General features: G+C 49.4%; 1 non-coding gene across 1 annotated transcript; it reads right to left on the minus strand.

The window, feature by feature from the left end:
* Positions 1–15,426: 15,426 nt before the first annotated feature.
* Trnay-gua (transfer RNA tyrosine (anticodon GUA)) lies at positions 15,427–15,516 on the minus strand. The gene is given in 2 exon segments: positions 15,427–15,462; positions 15,480–15,516. It is a non-coding gene; the product is annotated as a tRNA-Tyr (tRNA).
* Between the last annotated feature and the right edge of the window lie 3,720 nt (positions 15,517–19,236).

Below are 19,236 nucleotides of genomic sequence, written 5' to 3' on the forward strand. Positions count from 1 at the left end.
AGGTTAGCAATCAAACACGTTTCGGTTTCGGTTCTGTAAAACACAGCCAATGGCGTTGTTGGATGTTCATTCTCAATATCTCAGTAATCATAGTACCGCACTTCTGCCATGTTGTCGGCTGTAAAATGCATAAGATAAGCCTCCCAGGACGGCTTGGAATCGTAGCATTCACTAGCCGAGGCCTACGCAGTGCATGAACGCCCTCCGCGTCCCTGCAGACGCTCAAATGCCATGCGCTTTTCCCCTATATTTGGAGCTTGCCTCACTCATGCCTGTATCGTAAAAAGCGTGTTCGCACCAGGCCAAGGGTCTGTTGATTCTGGCCTGTGCCCACTGCCCGCAAGCAGTCGGTGCTTATGGCAACAGCACGCCAACGAGAACTCGCTAGGGCGCCAGTGCCAGCCTGCACGCGTTCTGTGAACTAGTTCGTGGACCAATGAACGTTGCGGCCCAAAAAAATGTGAACTCAGTATAGAAAACATCGGCGGAAAACGAAAAAGGTAACCTTAAAAAAAAGAAAAAGCACGCAACCACGGGGATTCGAACTTGACTTTCAAAACACTTGCTCTGATATACTATAGCGCTCCGAACCACTAAGCCACGGGCGCGCGCTGCCGACCTTGGAAATATAAGGTATATAATATATAATCAGTTTACACATTTATTTAGTCTTAGCATTCCAAGCAGCTTCGGGTGACTAATTGTTGTTTTGCACACGTGCAGTAGGCATCCCCCAAGTTTCCACAATATCTCGCGTCTAGCAATTGCATTTCTTAGACGCAAAAGCGTTCGCAGATGCGTAGTCGTGCTGCTGGCCGCTGTGCTTGTTCGCCCAGCGCAAAAAGTGCTTCCCGCACCCTAGTTTTACGCTGTACGGTAAAAATATCAGTTGATTTTATTCCCTTAGTACCTATATTGACTTCGCTGACTCTTCCCCGCCTTCTAGAGGCCTTATATTTTCCTACTGGCGTACCAGTCAGCGAAGCGTCGCATGTACGCTTGTGCAGCGCTTGTGTGAAGCGCCTTGACTTGGAGCTAGATACAGTGTACAAACTAACCAAGTAAAGAAAGGCACATTCTTCCATTCACAAACGTGTCCTGGCTTCGTTTCAACTGAGCGAACGAATTGCGACGACCCGTCGGCGGCCGGCGGACGAAACGCTGGGCCGACTGACTCTGTCTGAAGGCCGGGGAGCCGTGCAGTAGCGCAGCCAATTGCGAGCTCGGCTCTTCCCGACGTCACACGAAAACGCCACAGAAAATGGGCGAGCGTAAAGAGAGGAGGACAGCATTTTCGAATTAATTTTTCTGCAAAATAAAATCGCGTAAACGCGCCCAGAGTGGTCGAAACATGGCCTGGGGACTCCGGACTACAATTTGCGCTAGTAATCCCGCAATGTTTACATATCACTTCAGTGTCCCTTTAAGAACATCGAGGCATCTTCCGAGAATGCACTTAAGACAAAAAAATCACGCCATATCCACGGAATAAATGATGATAAGTGGGGCGAAGCTCGAGAGGGGGAGATCATCGGTAACCGTAACTCTCCCGTGAAAGTTCGCCCATTACATCATTAAAGGAGTACTGACACGAAATTACTCGCTTTCAGTTTTTATGCTGTAAAGAATACCTATTGGCCCAGTAATTACGAAAATCGAACCGAAAGCCGCCAGCCGCCAACACAGAATTAATTATAGCACGTTTATTGCAACCAATTTCAAATTTGGTCGCCGCGCGGGAAAATGGCCGTTCGAAGGCCAGCCTGCAAGCGGGCAGCCTTACGTCACGGTCTCACCCGTGACGTCAGGGACGTTTTTCTTTCCTCCATGCGTTCGCCGCATCGTCTGCTACGATTGTACATGGTCCGCGACTCGCCCGCGCAGTCGACATGTCGTCTGAATCTTCAGACTCGGATGAGTCACTGCCACCCGACAGACAGAACAACTTTATTTGGCCAGGCGATTAGGCCGGCGATGTCTTTGCCGTCGTCCGTTTTTTAATATCACTGCGGCTCGAACCGGCGCAGACCGTGATAGCAACAGCTTGTCGCCACTCTTCTAATCAATCTGATCACGAAAAAGAAGCTCTACATGCGAGAAACTAGATGTTAGTGTGTTGAAAATTGTGCTAGGAGTTGTTATCAGAGCTGAATTTAAAAGTGGCCTTCAGATATTTGCCGCGATGGGAAGCCTACGCTGACCGGCGGCGGAGGTTCGGCGCTCCGACCCAGCACTGTCGGCCCACTTTGCGACATCTCCGAAAGCATGCGGCGGTCACGTACCACGAGACACAAGGGATGGACAGACCCATGACTTAAGGAGCTTCGCCCCTAAAAATGAAAGTGGTGTGAAGTTATGCAAGACACCTGTGTAATTTTATATAATGTAAAGTTTTATATACTGTTCTGTATACTAGCTTGTGCCCACTGAGCATTCACCCATGCTCGAATAAGCACCCATCCTTGATTTTTTTTTTTAATTTAAAAATTTTAAAATACCGCGCAAGTGCCCATGCGGTTGTACCCCATGTCCCAGATAAGTTCAGAAACACAGCAAATGCACATCAAGCACCCATTGTTCCCTACCTTTGCAGTGACACTAAGCTCCCATTGATTGATATCTCCGTTAAGCTTATTGCGGAAGAGTCATTTGACAGATTCAGCAACACATGTTATCCATGCTTTAAAACATAGTTTTTCATTGCTTCTAATAAACTGTTCGTGGCTAAGGTGTTGCGCTGCTGAGCACGGGGTCGCGGGTTCGATTCCCGGCCACCACGGCCGCTTTTCTGATGGAGGCGAAAAGCAAAAACGCCCATGTGTACGAGATTTCGGCGCACGTTAAAGATCTCCAGGTGGTCAAAATTAATCCGGAGCCATCCACTACGGCGCGCCTCATCGCCTGCATTGCGTCGGCGCATTAAAACCTACAATCAATCTAATAAACTGTTCGAATTCTTCATCTGGCTTTTTCTGTGTTTACGTGGTACTGATATTTTCTATCTTGGATTTAATGATCGGTTGTCGCACCATGTGCCCAAATATTTTGCGATTATCTACAAATTTTAGGTGGGCGCTTGCTTGATATTTTATGGTATTTGAAATTTAAGTTGAACACAATAAGACTATCTTGCCTTTGGGCCATTAATTGGTTGCAATTAATTATACCAGCTGGGACTCTTAGACCGGAGCAAAGGCCATTGTAGTGTGGTTAATGAAAATTTACCAATAGTAACTGTGTATCATTTGTAACAACAAAAACAGTAATAGGTCAATGAAGGAATAAAAACATGCGTATTTTAATAAATATGCACTGAAACTTCCATGAAGACTTTCATGCATATCATAAAGAGGTTGAAGCCATTCTTGTTGCCATGTTTCACACTGGAATTTGAGTACCTAGTCATAGCAGCTTACAACTTACCCTTGATGAGCTTGCAGCTTGCGAGATCAAATTGAGGACCTTGTCAACATGCTGCTTGCTTAAGCCTTCTGGGCGCGAAAGTACAGTATGTCATAGCAGAGTCCAAGTTTTACAGTATTTAACAGGCCATGGAAGGAGAGAGGTCATTACAGATTATAATATTTTGTGTGCAACCAGTTTACGCCATTCAACAAGTGCTATCTTCTCCCTGCCACTGGCGGATGACCACATTTGCAGCCTTTAATCGCCAATGCCCAACTCGTCAATGGTGCCTTCTTCAACAACCAGGCATTCATTCTGATTTCATCGACACTAGCATCGGATATAAAGTCTTGGCCCCATCAGACACACTTCAGTGGGCACGGGAACAGTCATTCATTCTGTATGGCTTGCTCTCTGCACTTTTAGGTCTTGCTGGTGCGAAAGTCATTCTTGGTGTGCAAGAAAAAGAAAAAGAATTTTCTGGTGTCCCTGTGTGCACACGGGCTGATTTATTTGGTATGCCAGCACCTTCATCTTCGTTTTATTCCCTTATGCTCTGGAAGTGTATAGTCTGATCTGGGCCGTACCACTTGCAGTGCTAGTCCTCCAAACTCAGCTACTACACCTGACCTATGAGTAGACATAACCAAGAATTCCGCCAAAGACACGGATAACATCGCATGTTCTGCCAAATATACCTCGAAGATATAAGACTGCTTACAGACAATCAGGCAAGTACACTTGAGCAACCCACAAGGCAGGACAAACTTTTCGAGAATGTTCCAGAGCTTTTTTAGAATATGACCAGCCAGAACATTACACGAACATTAGATGATATTGGTCAAAGTCTCTGTAACATTGAAAAGAAAACACTATTGACACTGAAGTGTCTTGGGTGTGATGGTGTCAATACCTGGCATATGTTACGGATTTAGGACACCATACCTGGTAGAATAATATACTTTTCAATGGTATCCCAAAATGGAAGGAGGTATATGCTGAACTAAAGTCCCTTCATCGGGTTGAAGGGACTTTAAGCTGAACAGGAAATAATGGGATCAAAATATAACCAAATACAGGTACGAGCTTTAATTTTGATAGCATCAAAAAACACCAGCTAAGTACATACATGAGCCCCTGATGCTGTCCTATAAGTATAAACTATAATCACTGTGGGATAAAGTAAAAAAAGTAATGTTATGCTCAGCTTGAAGATGTAATAAATGCCTACCTGAAAGTTGTTTGGCTGGTACGCAAATCGGCACCACAAAAAACTATTGGATTCATGGAATCGCAACCATGGTCTTGCCTTTCACCTAAAATACAAACTGTTGAACATGAAAAAAAAAAAAGCGATAAATTTTTATTCCCTTGATGTCTCAATCAAAAAATGGTCTCCCTTGTACTCCCAGGTCTAACGACCAAGTACAAGGTTTGTCTCTGCATGTCGCCATGCCGCCATGTCAACACAAAAAGGGTAGGAAACAAGTGAATCGCAATTTATTCCATTACTCACTCGTAGAGTACTGATGCTAGAGCTCTAACAGACACCTAACTACATCATACCATACCTGATAACAATGCCTTAGATTCATCAAACAGCTGCAGATTGTGTAGATGTGACTGCATGTTAAAGGATCACTGACACGAAAATTTTATGTTACACTTTTATTGCTTTTGTCGATGCTTAATGGTCTCGCGAAACTGAAACAACACTTCAAATAATTCAGCACGCGATAGTTCATTACATTGAACGGCCTGAAAATCGTTTGTTTCAAATTCCCGCGCTTTTATCCGGAACGGCGCATATGACAGACTCCCTGCCTGACCTCATCGCTTTGTGCGGACGCCACCGGCGCCCGCTTGAGAGGGTGTTGCGCCCGCTCGCCCCTCGTGGGGGCGCGCGCGTGAAGTGACGTCACGAGTTTTTGACGAGCGCTGTCGCGTCACTTCTTTTTCCTCTCCTGGAGTGATGTCACGCTGATGTCCATTTGCTGAGTGCCGTTCCGCGCGCTGCTCTGTCGGCGCGATCAATGAGATCCAATTGAACTATGTTCTTCGCGTCGCAGGCCGCTCATATTTCAGCAAGGGTATTCTGTTGAGTGAAGGAAGCGAACTGTGCAATAATATTAACGCCGAAAATTGGTGTCAGTGCTCCTTTAAGACATGGAGGAGAAGCACTTAATCGTCGTTTAAACTATTGCTGCATCAAGGCTGGCACATGTGTAATGTCATTATATCAAAGGGGTCCTTGTTGAAACCAATAGGAAGTTATTTTTGGTGTGCGGTATAGGCTTCCAAGCACTTCCTCTATTTTTTAGATGCGACGTTGAGAGGAGCATCTCTTGCCGGCGGCCCTGTCCTGCGTGCGTCCGTCGTCCGCGTCCGCACAGCTACGTCTCTCCTCCGCTCGCCTCCTCTCCTCTCTCCGATAGCGAACACTCTCTCCCAACATCTGCGGTCGCGCTGCGCGCGGTGTTGCGCACTGTGCGCATGTGCAGTACTCCGTGGTCTCCTCTCCGCGGTCTCCTCTCCTTCGGGCGCGCTGCGCATAGAAGCGGAGTGCCGCGCTCCGGCCGGTCTCTCAGTCGACGGTCGTCCGCGCTTGTGCTTGCGCTTGCTCTCCTGCTGTACCCGACGATTGCTTGATGCGACGCCAATGGAACCCCTTCAGCGTCGCATCACACCAGGGTTCCCGCGAGGGGAGGTGGGCGTATTTTTTTTTGTTATTGGGCTCCATGACAAAAAGGTCATCAATTGCTTTTCGTCCTCACCAATATTTCTTCGAGGTGTCTTCAATTTTTCCACAAATTCAATGGGCTAGCACTATAGCCAATCTCCAGTCATGTCGTTCACACACAAGACCCTGTGTGCTGTTTGTTTAACGTCTATCAACTAGTCACTGCTGGTAGTAATACAGTGGAACTCCGCTGATACGTCCCCTGGACTTACGGCGATCGACCCGCTTAATTTTTACGACGGATCACCGCGGTCCCGGCAAACTCCCCGTAGAAACAATGCATTAAAACCCCGATGATATGACGCTCTGGTGCACGCAGGCCGCTTCATACGACGGACCCTGGCGCTTTTTTTTTTTTTTTTTTCATATTTTACACCGCTTCGCCGCCTCGTCGCGACCTTTCTTTATTCTGAACCCCCGTTTGACGCTGCTTGATGTGCAAAGGTGCGCATGCGGGCCAGGCCACTTGATGAACAGACGCAAGCAAGCAGGCGGTTACTCGTGAGCTTTAGTTATCTTTCGTCGTCCCCAAGCGGCAGCAGTACGCCAACGCGCCAACCGCGAGAAGTCGAAGTTCAGGTGGCACGTGGACCGTGATTTTGAAGCTCCCATTGAGCCGCTGGCGAATGCGAAAACACATACGATGCATCCCCACGGCGATGACCGAACATCCGCTTTCCCCGCCCGCTCGATCCAAGTTCTTCCTTTTACGACGTGCATTCGCGCCTGAAGTGGGGAGCACAGACGCCGAGTTCGTACGTGAAGCCGGTTGCCGGGTGTTCTAGCACGTGCTAACGCGGTCCACTTTGGGAGAGATGTGAAGGCCTGCGAACAAATTTCCGGGCCTGCCACTAGTCATGGAGAGCTTTCAGCGGCAAGTTCAGAAAGCCATGTGAGGTGCAGCAGCCGGGTCTCCGACGAAGGGAGAGGGGCCGCCAACTCTGCTGTTTCTCCAGCCTTGCACCACTATTGCAAGCTGCGCGATCTTTTTTTTTTTTTTCGATACACTGTTCTCAACTACCTCGCACCACGCGGTCTCACCTGTTACCACTCAAAATCAGCCCTTCTCGTACTTCGTGCACGTACCCGTGGGAGACCCCCTGACCCGGCTCCGGACCCTCAGGTAATGATCACCAGGAACCCATCCCGCAAGTGAAGACACTACGGATCCTAGCTATAGGTGTAAGCGTCCACGCAGATGGAACTGGAACAGCACTCCCCAACTACACTCCACTGTATCACAACTAGCCCATCTTATCCGTCGTATATGTGTACACAAACACGGTCTTATAGAACCAGACACATGTCAACTTGTGCAAGAATTACTGCTCAGCAGGCTTACATACGACACTCCCTATGTCCAACTCCGACCCCAAGAACACTCCAAATTGGATGCTCTCATCCGTCGAGCCTACAAGGTATAGCCCTGGGGCTACCGCGGCTTTAACTTCCACCAACAAGCTTCTTCAACTTGGCCTACATAATTCGCTCTCCGAACTCATAGAAGCTCAAAGAACCAGCCGACTCTCTCGCCTTACGCTCACCCAGCTACAGGCCGCACAGTCCTCCAAAATTTAGGCCGTCTGTAATGAGATGGAGGACAGCGGTGGTGGGCACGTCGAAGATGGCTTCCACGACGATGAAGTTAAAGGCCTAGCGTGGACAATCGCCCTCTGTGGGTATGCGTCGGAAAAGGAAGAGAAAGAGGAGATCGTGGCTGGGGACGAAGCAGGGGTGGATTCCGAGGACTCATGATTCGGACGGCTAGCCGCAATTAAAGGGGCACTGACACAAAATTTCGAAGGCGAGATAACTTCGGAGATAGATTGGTGGGAACACATATACATCATCTGCAAAATATCAGCGGCGAATACAGCCTAGAACATATTTAAAATCAATTTTAAAGTGTGCGAAACGCAACCGAGCAGCCAGCAGAGGACCACGCGCAATCGACATCCCGAGGATATTGTGTAAATAAACAACATCCAACACGTCACGAGTTTGTGTTTGCCGCTTCCGCGCTGCCGGCGTTTTTCGCCGGCTCGCCCGGCTCGCCGCTCCAATCGGAGGGCCGGAGGGCGGAGCTTCTGCTCTCGAGAACGAACGACCCGATCGTTGGCGGCGGAGGCGCCGTGATTTCGTCAGCTAATCGGGCAGCTGGCCGCGACCAAAGTTCTACAGCGATTCCAGGCACTCTGTTTCTATTACTCTTTATTACCATTCGGTGCGAAAACGCGCCGGAGGCACGAAAAGCCCACTGAGCTAGCCGCACGGTCGCTGTGCAGGCGGCGGCCACGGCCGCGAAGTGGCCCAGGCCGGCGCAGGTAGCTCGAGTGATAGCTTGTTACCGCTGCACGAAATTGTCCACAAGTCCCGACCATGGTGGCTTACATGAGAAAGGAGTTAATGATGCGATGGCGGGTTGCATTAAAAATTGTCATCGGCACCGCTTACGAGAGCGGCACTCGAATATCCGCGCAGTGCTAAGCCGAACACTGTAGGGGACCTGCAGGCAGGCCGGCCGGTCGCGCGTCGTTCTTTAGCCGCGGTAGCATTTGCACTCGCCGCGCCTGCGCCACATCCACGGTCGCTTTTTAATTAAGCGCCTCACGAGATCAGTACGTGGGGGCATTCGCAGAAACTGCCGTCGATGCGGATTCGACAGTGCTACGGCGGCTCTGCTCTGTGATGTACCTCCGACGGTTACGTGGTCAGCTTTGTTCACACAAAATCCACAAAATCCATCGTTTCGCGGCATTCGCTGAAACCGAAACTGCGACTGGCCGCATTGAAAATGCCTCTAATTAAACAACCGTCGCACGCTGAAGCAAATGAGGTTTCTACAGGTTATAAGTAGGTTACTAGCTACTTATCGCAACAAAAAAAACAAGATGCAAAATTTTTGTGTCAGTGCCGTAGCCGTTGTCTTCCGAGGCCGTCGTCGAGGACGCCCGGAGCCGTGCCCGCAAGTTGGCCGTCGACCGCGCATCATATCGCCGGCTTCGACTGTGTGACATTGTGTTCCACCTGCCAACTATCAAGAGGTCGCCGACAACAGGGAATGGACCAGCAAATACTTCATCGACTACGCCACACCACGTGAGGTTTTTTTTTAAAATGCAGATCATTTCTTTAACTCACGATGTCACCCGGCGTTGTCGGCGTGCCTCGGCGTCCGCAACAGCCGTTCCAGGTGCACCCTCTCCCCCACTCCTCCTCTCCCGCATCACTCTACCCTCCTCGCTCTCAACAACAGGTCCGCACCCATCCCCCTACACTATATAAAAAAATAATACTTACCGGCGCCTGGTTTCGATCCCACGACCCTGTGGGCGGAACGCGAGGTACATGGTGCTCTTCCCACTGCGCCACAAAACCGACACAGAATGAAAGGCTACGAACGCGCCTTATACCTTGACTCATTTAAACTACGTCAAGAAGCTGCTGATACAACGCATTTACTACCACCAACTCCCCAAACACTAAACGTTAACGCAATACACCCACCCCCTATGCGACGCAGTTACTCGAGTCCCCCTCGCAAGGAGATGGGCCTTTTTTGGTATGTATCCACAAGGGGGGATTGGCCAGGGCTAAATCATTGATTGTACCTCCGTCGTCTTACCCACTCGGCTACGACCGTGAGTTAGTATCCGAAAGTAAAACGGCTTACTCATTCGGATGTGACTGTGGCGAGAGGAATCATGCTCGACACAGAACGCGTGAGAGGATACACGTTGTGCCTGCGGGCGCCTAGTGTGCGCGTCCCGTTCGTTCGTTCTGCTTCTTCTATTTGCTTCTTCGTCGCCGTTATTGCAATAAATATGGAGTAAAGGTCATTGGGGCAGCGAAGAAAAAGCCAATCGCCTGCAATCGTGGACTTTAAACATCGTGATGGCCGTGAAGGTTGCGTACAGCTTCGCTACCTTCAAGTTTTACGCGTTACTGTGAGCTTCCTTCATTTTTTTCAGAAAAAAGAAGGCCGTGAAATGAAACTTCACTATGATTAAAACCCGCATTACCCTATAATTATGCATCCTTTAGCAATTAAAGCGACCTGTAGCAGAAGGGTAAGCTTGAATACAATTATATATATCCCTTCTCGTGTACCCCAAATTTTGTTGCCTCAATACATAGGATAAGTGGGACCGAAAGGGTCAACCTTATACGCTCAATTGGCTCCTTCAAAATCATCTATATAGCTGCCGAGAAGCGCCGGCAGTTGAGAAAAAAAAAAGTTCGATTTATTCTGGGACCTGGCACCGCACATATAGTTTCGTATAGGGAAAACCGTAGTTCTAAACATACCCGCCGCGGTGGCTCAGTGGCTAAGGCATTGCGCTGCTGAGCACGAGGTCGCGGGTTCGATTCCCGGCCGCGGCGGCCGCTTTTCTGGTGAGGGGAAAAGCAAAAACGCCCGTGTGTACGAGATTTCGGCGCACGATAAAGATCCCCAGGTGGTCAAAATTAATCCGGAGCCCTCCACTGCGGCGCGCCTCATCGCCTGCGTTGCGTCGGCGCGTTAAACCCCACAATCAATCAATCAAAGTTATAAACATATAAATTTAGCCTCGGAATCCTGCAGCGCAGATCGGTGAAGGCCAGTTCGCATTGCCGCGAAACGCAATGACGAATATTCCGCCCGAACTTTAAATGTGTAATCTTCATTTGATAAGAGTGCATCTGGATGAGCAGCGTCTAGATGCCAATATCTTCTTAATCTTGAAGACGCAAAACGAGCCAGGTTTGGGATGCCGAACAAAATGGAGCACTGACAGCGAGATCAGCTAGACTGCCCGCTAATTTGTTGCCCTGATATGGCCAAGGACCTATGCCAAACGTACCTCCTTCAGGTGCCTTGGAACAAACAAAAAAAGTAGTGTGCGGTACAAAGGAGAGTCGGAAGAGGAAGTTAGAGCCGAAATAACGGACATTGGATCAGATTATATGATGATTCCTGATATATGTAGCGGTACTTTACATAGAGCGAGAGCTATTGCTAAAAAATTCTGCCATAAAAATGGATGAGTTGTCCGAGAGTCGTAGCGAGTAACTCCAATCCAGAGGTTACGAAAAATTTCCCATTCCAGCTCTGTCGCAATTTTGAGATGCATCTGTATAAATCACAGGAGACGCAGGGTACTTGGATAAATACTCGTTAAAATAGCTGTTAATAACGAGCGCGGAAGGAGTTTCGCGGCCGAAGTGAAGGGATTTTGAGAACAGTGAGCGCAGCTGATCCTCTTCCTCTTCAGATCGGGCTGGCATCCCCTACTGACGCCCATCTTTCTCTTCATTTTTTACACCAACCCTCCCCGCCCACCAAGAAGCACCAAGACGCCTAATTTATTGCCCATTTAAAACAGGCGGAGTTGCACAGGCGCGCGCACGACACCCTCGCGTACGGGTAGCTACTTGGCCACACGGCCTATAGTAGCAAAGCATGGGGTTGACTGATTGTATTGGTTTGGATAAACTTTATTGAAGCCTGTAGAACGACGTTTTTATGCGCCGCGACGCGGTTTCTTCGTGCATGATGACCACGTCTTCTATTTCCCTGTGGTGCGTCGTATTTAAGGGTGCTTCGTGAGCGCTCTTGCAGCGCTTGGGTTGTCCGGTTCTCTGCTTCGTCCTTCTCTAAAAAAATGTTCGCTGTTCAATCTTCAGTGTTTGTGAGCGAACCCCAAGAGCAACAAGTATTCAAGCCACCATCTTCGTCATAGGCGCTGCCTAACGACCTGTCGGTGCCGCCAGCTTCAAGTCTGCCGCCAATCGCCACCAGCTTCAAGCTCATCGGCGGAGGACTCGTCGTCAAAGCCCAGCTGCATCTTCTCTTGGGAGTCACGACACGGTATTGGGCTGGAAGCTGCTCCCTTGATGAATGCATCGCCCGCGTCGCTTTTCGGGATTTCCGGACACGATGAGTCCAGCGACGACCTGGTGGCGGCGCCGTATTTGATGGGCGTGAACATGGAACGCCGGTTAAAGGTTTGTGGATGTGGGCCTGACTGATAGTATTGTGAAGTTATCTGAACCTCGCACCGTGCCGATGTGCTCCCGACGGGCATTTGGAACTGAGTTGCCGGTTGTTATATCGATTGTTTTGGCGGGATTATTGACCAACCATCCTCAGCACTTGCAAGAGCAAGGACATGGTTTCGCTACAAGAACCACAATACTGCCAAATTTTTATTTGGAATTGCCCAAAATGAGTACAGACTTTTATTTTTGAAGGCTGGAAAGGCAGCACAAGTGGCAGGAAGCTGACGGAGTCCAGCGGCGTACTCAACAGCTTGCCACCAGGCGATAGGGTATTACTGGCAATGCAGTACGCTTACACAAAGCTTGAAGTGCCAGCATTAAGCCTCAGCTTTCCGCCTGGGCGTAGAGAAGACGCGGAAGCGGGCAAACGCCCGCACACAGGTTCAACGGGTAATTGCTTCACTGCAGCAGAAATTACGCTATTCTTTCCAGCACCACTCTGCCGGAAACGCTCGTGGTGCGGAATAGGGACGGGATCCCACAGCTTGACAAAGCAGTGGCTGTGTGCTCTGAGTTGACCTATATCTGCAGGTTAACTAAGGGTGGCATTTTGTGAGGTTCAAACGTATACATGAGCCGGGCTGCTCTATGCCGAGACTGACAGTCTCGTCTCTCTCCATGAAGACCCGTGTGTACACATTTGCTCTTTGTACATTAAATATACATATGTAATAAACATGTCCTATTATGGACCATTCTGTGGTCGGGTGGTTCTTATAAGTCCCCAAACAATACAATTTCACGCAAACTAAAAAGACTTACATTCAACAAGCTGTTTCAATACGTACCAATCAATACATCCCTGAAAATGAAAACAAAATTAACTCTTACACGCCCACATTTGCAAACATAAGCGATTGGTGTGAGCAAAGTGAACTACCGGACACATTTGGGGCACAAGCTTCATTTTAAGAACTACCTCTCCAGCGGCAACTCCTCGGTAAACACTAGTCTGCTTTCTTACAAAAGAAAAATAGATTCGTAAGCACTGTGCTCACAAGGCGGCGATTCCCCTGAGCAACTGCGAATTCATGGCATCGTTATACGCAGACGTCAACAAAGAACGAGCATCAAGGTGAGTCAGACACGTTCAACCTCTACTTTTCCGTCTTTGTTCAGCAGCAGCAGCCATGGCTTTAAGGGTGAGCTCCGTCGACAGGGCCTGGGATGCAAATGCATGGCTAAAGAGTGATGAAAAATGCATTGGACACAGTGCAAACAAATGACAGCACTACTAGTAGCCATACCAATAACGAAACTGGTGTAGAGGCTACTCCAGTGAATAATTATTCACTGAACCGAATCAAGGGTGCATGAAGTATATCTGGAAACGAATTCTTACGAGGTGCTCAATGAAACCTGCCGAAGTGGCGGTCCCAAGCAATCGATTTAACTGGCTGCTCTCTCCCTGAGGTGTTTTCCGTTACATGGTTGCAGGTGTCCACGGAAAGCATTGCACCGTCAGGGCCTATGTTGCGAGCGCTCCCGTCTGAGGGCTTTAGAAGAACGTGTTGCTGGGCCTGTTGGTTACGGTCTAAGTACATGATAAGTAGCGCAAATAGACACACGAGAAAGAGGACACGGACAGGTAGCGCCTGTCCGTGTTCTTTTTGTGTGCCATTTTTGCGCTATGTACTTGGACCGTTTGAGAGCTGCGCTTAGCCGAGCACCAAGAGGGCCGTAAGAACACGGGCTTCGTGATAGAGCTCATACATGCATTTTTAGCCGCTGGCTCGATAACGCAGGGGTTTGATATTGTCGGTACCTAACCTAACGTGTGGGACAGCGCTAAAACATGTAACCATACCCTCTCTCTTCTTTGTATCAATATGTCGTCCCCTCCCCCCCCCCCTCTCTCTCTCTCTCTCTCTCTCTCTCTCTCTCTCTCTCTCTCTCTCTCTCTCTCTCTCTCTCTCTCTCTCTCTCTCTCTCTCTCTCTCTCTCTCTCTCTCTCCCCCTCCCCCCTCTCCCTCCCTCCCTCCCTCCCTCCCTCTCTCTCTCTCTCTCTCTCTCTCTCTCTCTCTCTCTCTCTCTCTCTCTTTCACACACACGCACGCATCCACACACACCAGCAGGCGTTCCATTGTGCACCCCAAGGCGCTAAAAGTTACGTCTGCGGGTGGACTTTCATTCTTCACGTAATTTTATCAATAAATACCTCAAACATGAAGCAAACGAGACACGACAAGCGCGCCGTCGTTTCTGGCTTCCTTGCCTCGCCACGTACTTGCGCATTCTGACATGTGCACGTTTTAGAGTTGCTGCAAGTGTAATCGCTACTTTCGAGCACGGGTGTTTCTGATTTGAAATTATAAAAACCGTCACCGCAGCTAATTCAAAGCGACATGGGCAAGGTCTTCTTAAAACGTAGCGATGAGTGCTTGCCTTTCGACGCACTGACGCCGTGGCCAACTTGCTTCAGCTGCGGCCGCTGGACGAAGCCAACAAACAAATAATTGGTGATTGATTGACTATGTGGTTCACGCACCGACGCTACACCTAGGCTATTAGGTGCGCCGTAGTGGAGGACTCAGGATTAATTTTGATCACCTGGGGATATTTAAAGTGCGCCGAGATGTCGATACACGGGCGTTTTCGCTTTTCGCCTCCATCTGAAAAGCAGCCACTGCGGCCGGGATCGAACCCTTGTCCTTGGGCTCAGCAGCACAACGCTGAGCCTCTGTCAGCCACTAATTTACTAATAATCGTTACCATCAGGCAATAATCAATCATTATATATTGCACTCTGCTCAGCATTAATCATCTCATATACACGGCTGACATGCTTTAGTTCGCTTATGGCCTTCCTTGGGTTTTTGTACCATTTTTTTCGCCGCCGGGGTTATTCAAGAACACCTTCCAACGAGACGAAACGGAGCCCGCGGCCTTGAGATGCATAGTAGAAACGAGCTATAGTTAATTTCACAAGCTGTGTGCAGCGTGGTGGATGCTGCACGGCTCTCGTAAGCCACCCGACGAGCGCGTCTACTCCACCGCGACATTCCACAAAGGCCGGATGAGACAAATCAGCAATAGACGCTGGGGTTTCCCTCGTTTGGGCAGGTGACGCCGCCTCGGTAACGCGTAGCTTTGGCTCTGGTGAAGGCAGCTCGTGAAAAAAAAAATTATATAGAAACAGTCACCGAGGCGTGCCTATCAGCTTGATAGAAAAGCAGAGCGAGCGGTAAAAGAATACTAAATCGTGGGCATTTAAAAGGAAATCAAAAAGAAAAACAAAATCCGTCGAGCCGGATTCGAACCAGCGACCTATGGATGCCTGCATCAGAAGCCTCTACAGTCCACCGCTCTACCAACTGAGCTATCGACGGATTTTTTTTTTTTTTTTTCTGAAACAATAACTTTATTTACACATAAATATACACGTCATGCCGAGTGTTACACATGGTTCAGGAGCAGGTCTGACAGTGGATGTGTCGGTTACATGTTTGGCGGGTAAGGTGACAACGAACGTGAAACCAGGAGAAGCAAAAAAAGGGGCAAAGAGACACGAAACAAAAATAGGAGGACAATGAGAAACAGAAGCACAGGCTCTACAAAAACAAAGGCTAAAGGAATTGTGTGTGTCCTATGGCTGGCGCTATCTCTCCTGTTTCTCAAAGGAGGACTTGGTCAACGTAGATACGCTGGCCCGTTGAACGCTCCAGCGCCCCCCCCCCCCCCTTTTTTTTTTTTTTTTGGCTTAGGCTTTTCCCTGCCTGCGCCTTTCCTCATTTGTTTTGTAGCGCTTCAGCGCATGGCTGCCTCGGGCGAGCTTCCTTCGCAGTTCCAGGTCGCAGTCAGATGTGCCCAATGCGCTGACCGTCCATTGGACCTCCCGCAGAAAGTGTCGCCATGCGGGTTGTGGGTGGAGGGCGCACTCCACTGCTTCTACCCTCGCTTTCCAGAGGGCGTGTAGTCCGATGGCTAGGACACAATCACGGAAAGCGTGGTGCTCTGTGTCCGCGCACAGGAACTTGAGGCCCGGCCAAGTGATGTTCCACGACGTTCTGAAGCACGATTGTATTTCGTGCCAGAAATACATCGCCGTGTTGCAGTCAAGGAATGCATGTTCTGCGGTTTCCGGTTTGCCACACAGGAGGCATCCGGCGCCCCAGGGGAGGAAGAAGCCCCGCTCCTGCTGACGCGCCATGACTGGCAACACTGCCGCGTGGAAACGGAAGAAAAAATCTTTTGTGCCGACTGGGATGGGGGATTGCCTGACTCGCTTGAGAACATCGCCTCCACCATGAGGGACCGGTGGCTGACGGTACAGGGGTGGTGGCAGTGTCTGAGCAACTAGGTCCCAGTATAACTTTCGCGGCTTCACAGCGAGCAGGTATTCCCAAGAAAAACGCGTCTGAAGTGAAGCCACCGCGCTCGCTATCTCCCTGTAGAACCCGGTGGTGCGAGAGCCGTGATCGACAGGCGCTGATGTGGCAAGCCACGGCCGCAAGTGAAAGGAGCCTATGCATTGGATGGCCGCCTGAAGAAACGGGTCGACCTGGTCGCGGAAGAAAAGGAAGCGCTGGACTACGAGCTTGAGTTCTGCGTTTATCAGTCCAATGCCACCCCCCTCCACGCTCCAGAAGAGATTGGTGCGGCGCATGGGCTCGTATTGCGACCGCCAAACGAACACTGCCCACGACCGGTGTAGCCTCTGTATCGAGCCGGCATCGATGGTGGTAATGCGCGCTGCGTACAGAATTGCGGGGTAGGCTACCATGTTGCACAAGAGGGACCTTGCATAAATGGATATGTTACGGTTCCTCCAGGGGTGAAGCTTCCATTCGGCCGCGTCAACTTTTGATTTCCATCGAGGCGCCACCGCCTGGCCCACTCCGATCTTTACCCCTAGATATGTCTCAACGCGGTCCGACCACCGCATGTTGAAGCACTTGCGCGGCTTCCTTTCCCAGCACCCCAACCAGGCTCCCTCGGATTTTTCAAGGTTCAGCTCTGCACCGGAGAAACCGCAGAACTGATGTGCCAGTCGGAGTACTTCTCCGGCTTGGGCAGCTGTTGTGCAGATAAGGGCAACGTCGTCGGCATATGCCAACACTCGGAGTTCCCGTCCGCCCATAAAGAGTCCTTCGATTTTGGTGGACGCAGCAACCATGCGACACAGCGGCTCCAGGTAAAGAGCAAAAAGTAGTGGAGACATTGGACAGCCTTGGCGGACAGAGTTTTGTACCATGATGGGGGTTCCTACTTGCCCATTAACGATTATGCTCGTCGTGATTTGAGTGTAGCATATCTGGATCCACTCCATCATGGTGTCTCCTACTCCGCAGTGCCTGAGGAGTGTGAACAGGAAAGGCCGTTGTACCCTGTCGAATGCCTTCCTAAGGTCGAGCTGTAGCACAGCCAGTGGTGTTAACCCTAGCTCTCCCGCCTCACAAGCGGTCCTCATCCAGTGAAGGTTGGAATTTATTGTTCGCCCTTTGAAGCCGCAAGTCTGGTGTGGGCCCACCACCGTACTAAGGGCCGTTTCGAGTCGATGAGCCAGTATCCGAGCCAGGATTTTGTAGTCTGACGACAAAAGGGAAATCGGGCGGAAATCGGATGTGCTTGGAATTGGACCGGATTGTGGTGTTTTCGGCAGGAGGACCAGGTGGCTATTTCGCATGGAAGGAGGAAGTAGCTTTTTGTGCATTGTGTCCTCGAAAACTGAAGCGAGTATTGGACTTAACCATTTTTGAAAAGTCATGTAAAATTCTGAGACAATCCCGTCTGGACCTGGGGACTTGTTTCTGGGTAGCTGTTTGATTACGGATTCTACCTCCGCTGCAGTTATTGGAGAGTTGATTAATTCTCTCAAATCCTCCGATATCTTTGGGAGCTCGCTCAGAACTTCCTCGGGCACGGGGTCTAATCCAATCTGCAAATTAAACAGGCTGGAGTAAAAGTCCTCAAATGCGCTTACTGGGCTCCGCACTCGACCGTCTTGAAGGCCCAGCTGCGTAATATTAAGCGACCTAGAAACAGGAGCGGAGAGGCGCCTATATAGAAGCTGGCGAAAAAGGTGTGTGCGAACAGTATAAGAAAAATAAAATAGTGGGTGCCACGTGACATGCGAATGCTACGGCACGTGTGTAGAAAAGGGGCACCCCAGCCGAGCCGAACTCTGCTTCTGGAGAAGCTGTGGCGTGTGTCACGGACCAGTCTGCCTGTTGAATTATTAACAAAAGCGAAAAAAGAAACGCAGACACAATGTAGCAGTAAAGGGGCCTGTCAGAGTAATTACGCCAAAAGGCGAAGAAAGAAACGCAAATACAATGTAGCAGTGAAGAATGCTTTGATAAGTACCACCAGGCTGTCTCTTTAAAGCATGTAAGCAGACTTAAGTTCCCCGAGGTTTATTTTTTCATTTCTTACTGCGCTTTCGCTTTGTTTCCTGCTATTCAACTCCTAGAAGAAGCGCTATAGTTTTATTAACACACCAGCGCTATCTAGCTGTAAAGCGCGCTGTAGTGAATGGCTGCGAATAAGTAGACCATTTTGCATTTTGGGTTCTTTAACACGCGCCGAGCGTTTCTTTTTTTTTTTTTTTTGTATGTTACCTCCATGGTCCCGGATGATGTTCGGAACGGGTTAAAAGGTGGTCAAGAGACAACAATTTTATTTGAGTTCGGCCACACCGTGAAAACCTAATTTCCGTTATTTTAATGCGAAAACGTTAGTTTACTCGGTAGGTCAAAAATCTGGCGTTCCGGGCACACAAATGATCCGGAAATTGGCCGTCGGCTGAAAGAATAAAAACCAGGTCAAACAATGTTCGCATTGACGCCAAATTTCCAAGGAAAGGTCCTTGTTACGTGATTGAGGTGAAAAGAAAATTACATAAATCTGGGTCTGGATCAGGTTCGGACCAGAAGTGCCGCACCTGGCTGGGAAGGCATCCATGGCAAATGTCTTTCTGCTCCCCCATGATGACAACATTCAGTGTTATAAATGCTATCATATTGTTAGTGTTACTACTACTATTATTAGTAGTGGCCTGTGCGCCAGAGAAGCCTTCGCCTTTCCGTGGGCATAACTAGGCTCACCAT

This window comes from Haemaphysalis longicornis, unplaced genomic scaffold (assembly GCF_048455015.1).
Source record: "Haemaphysalis longicornis isolate Haplotype H1 unplaced genomic scaffold, Haemaphysalis longicornis Haplotype H1 scaffold_1, whole genome shotgun sequence".
NCBI classification, from domain to species: Eukaryota; Metazoa; Arthropoda; class Arachnida; order Ixodida; family Ixodidae; genus Haemaphysalis; species Haemaphysalis longicornis.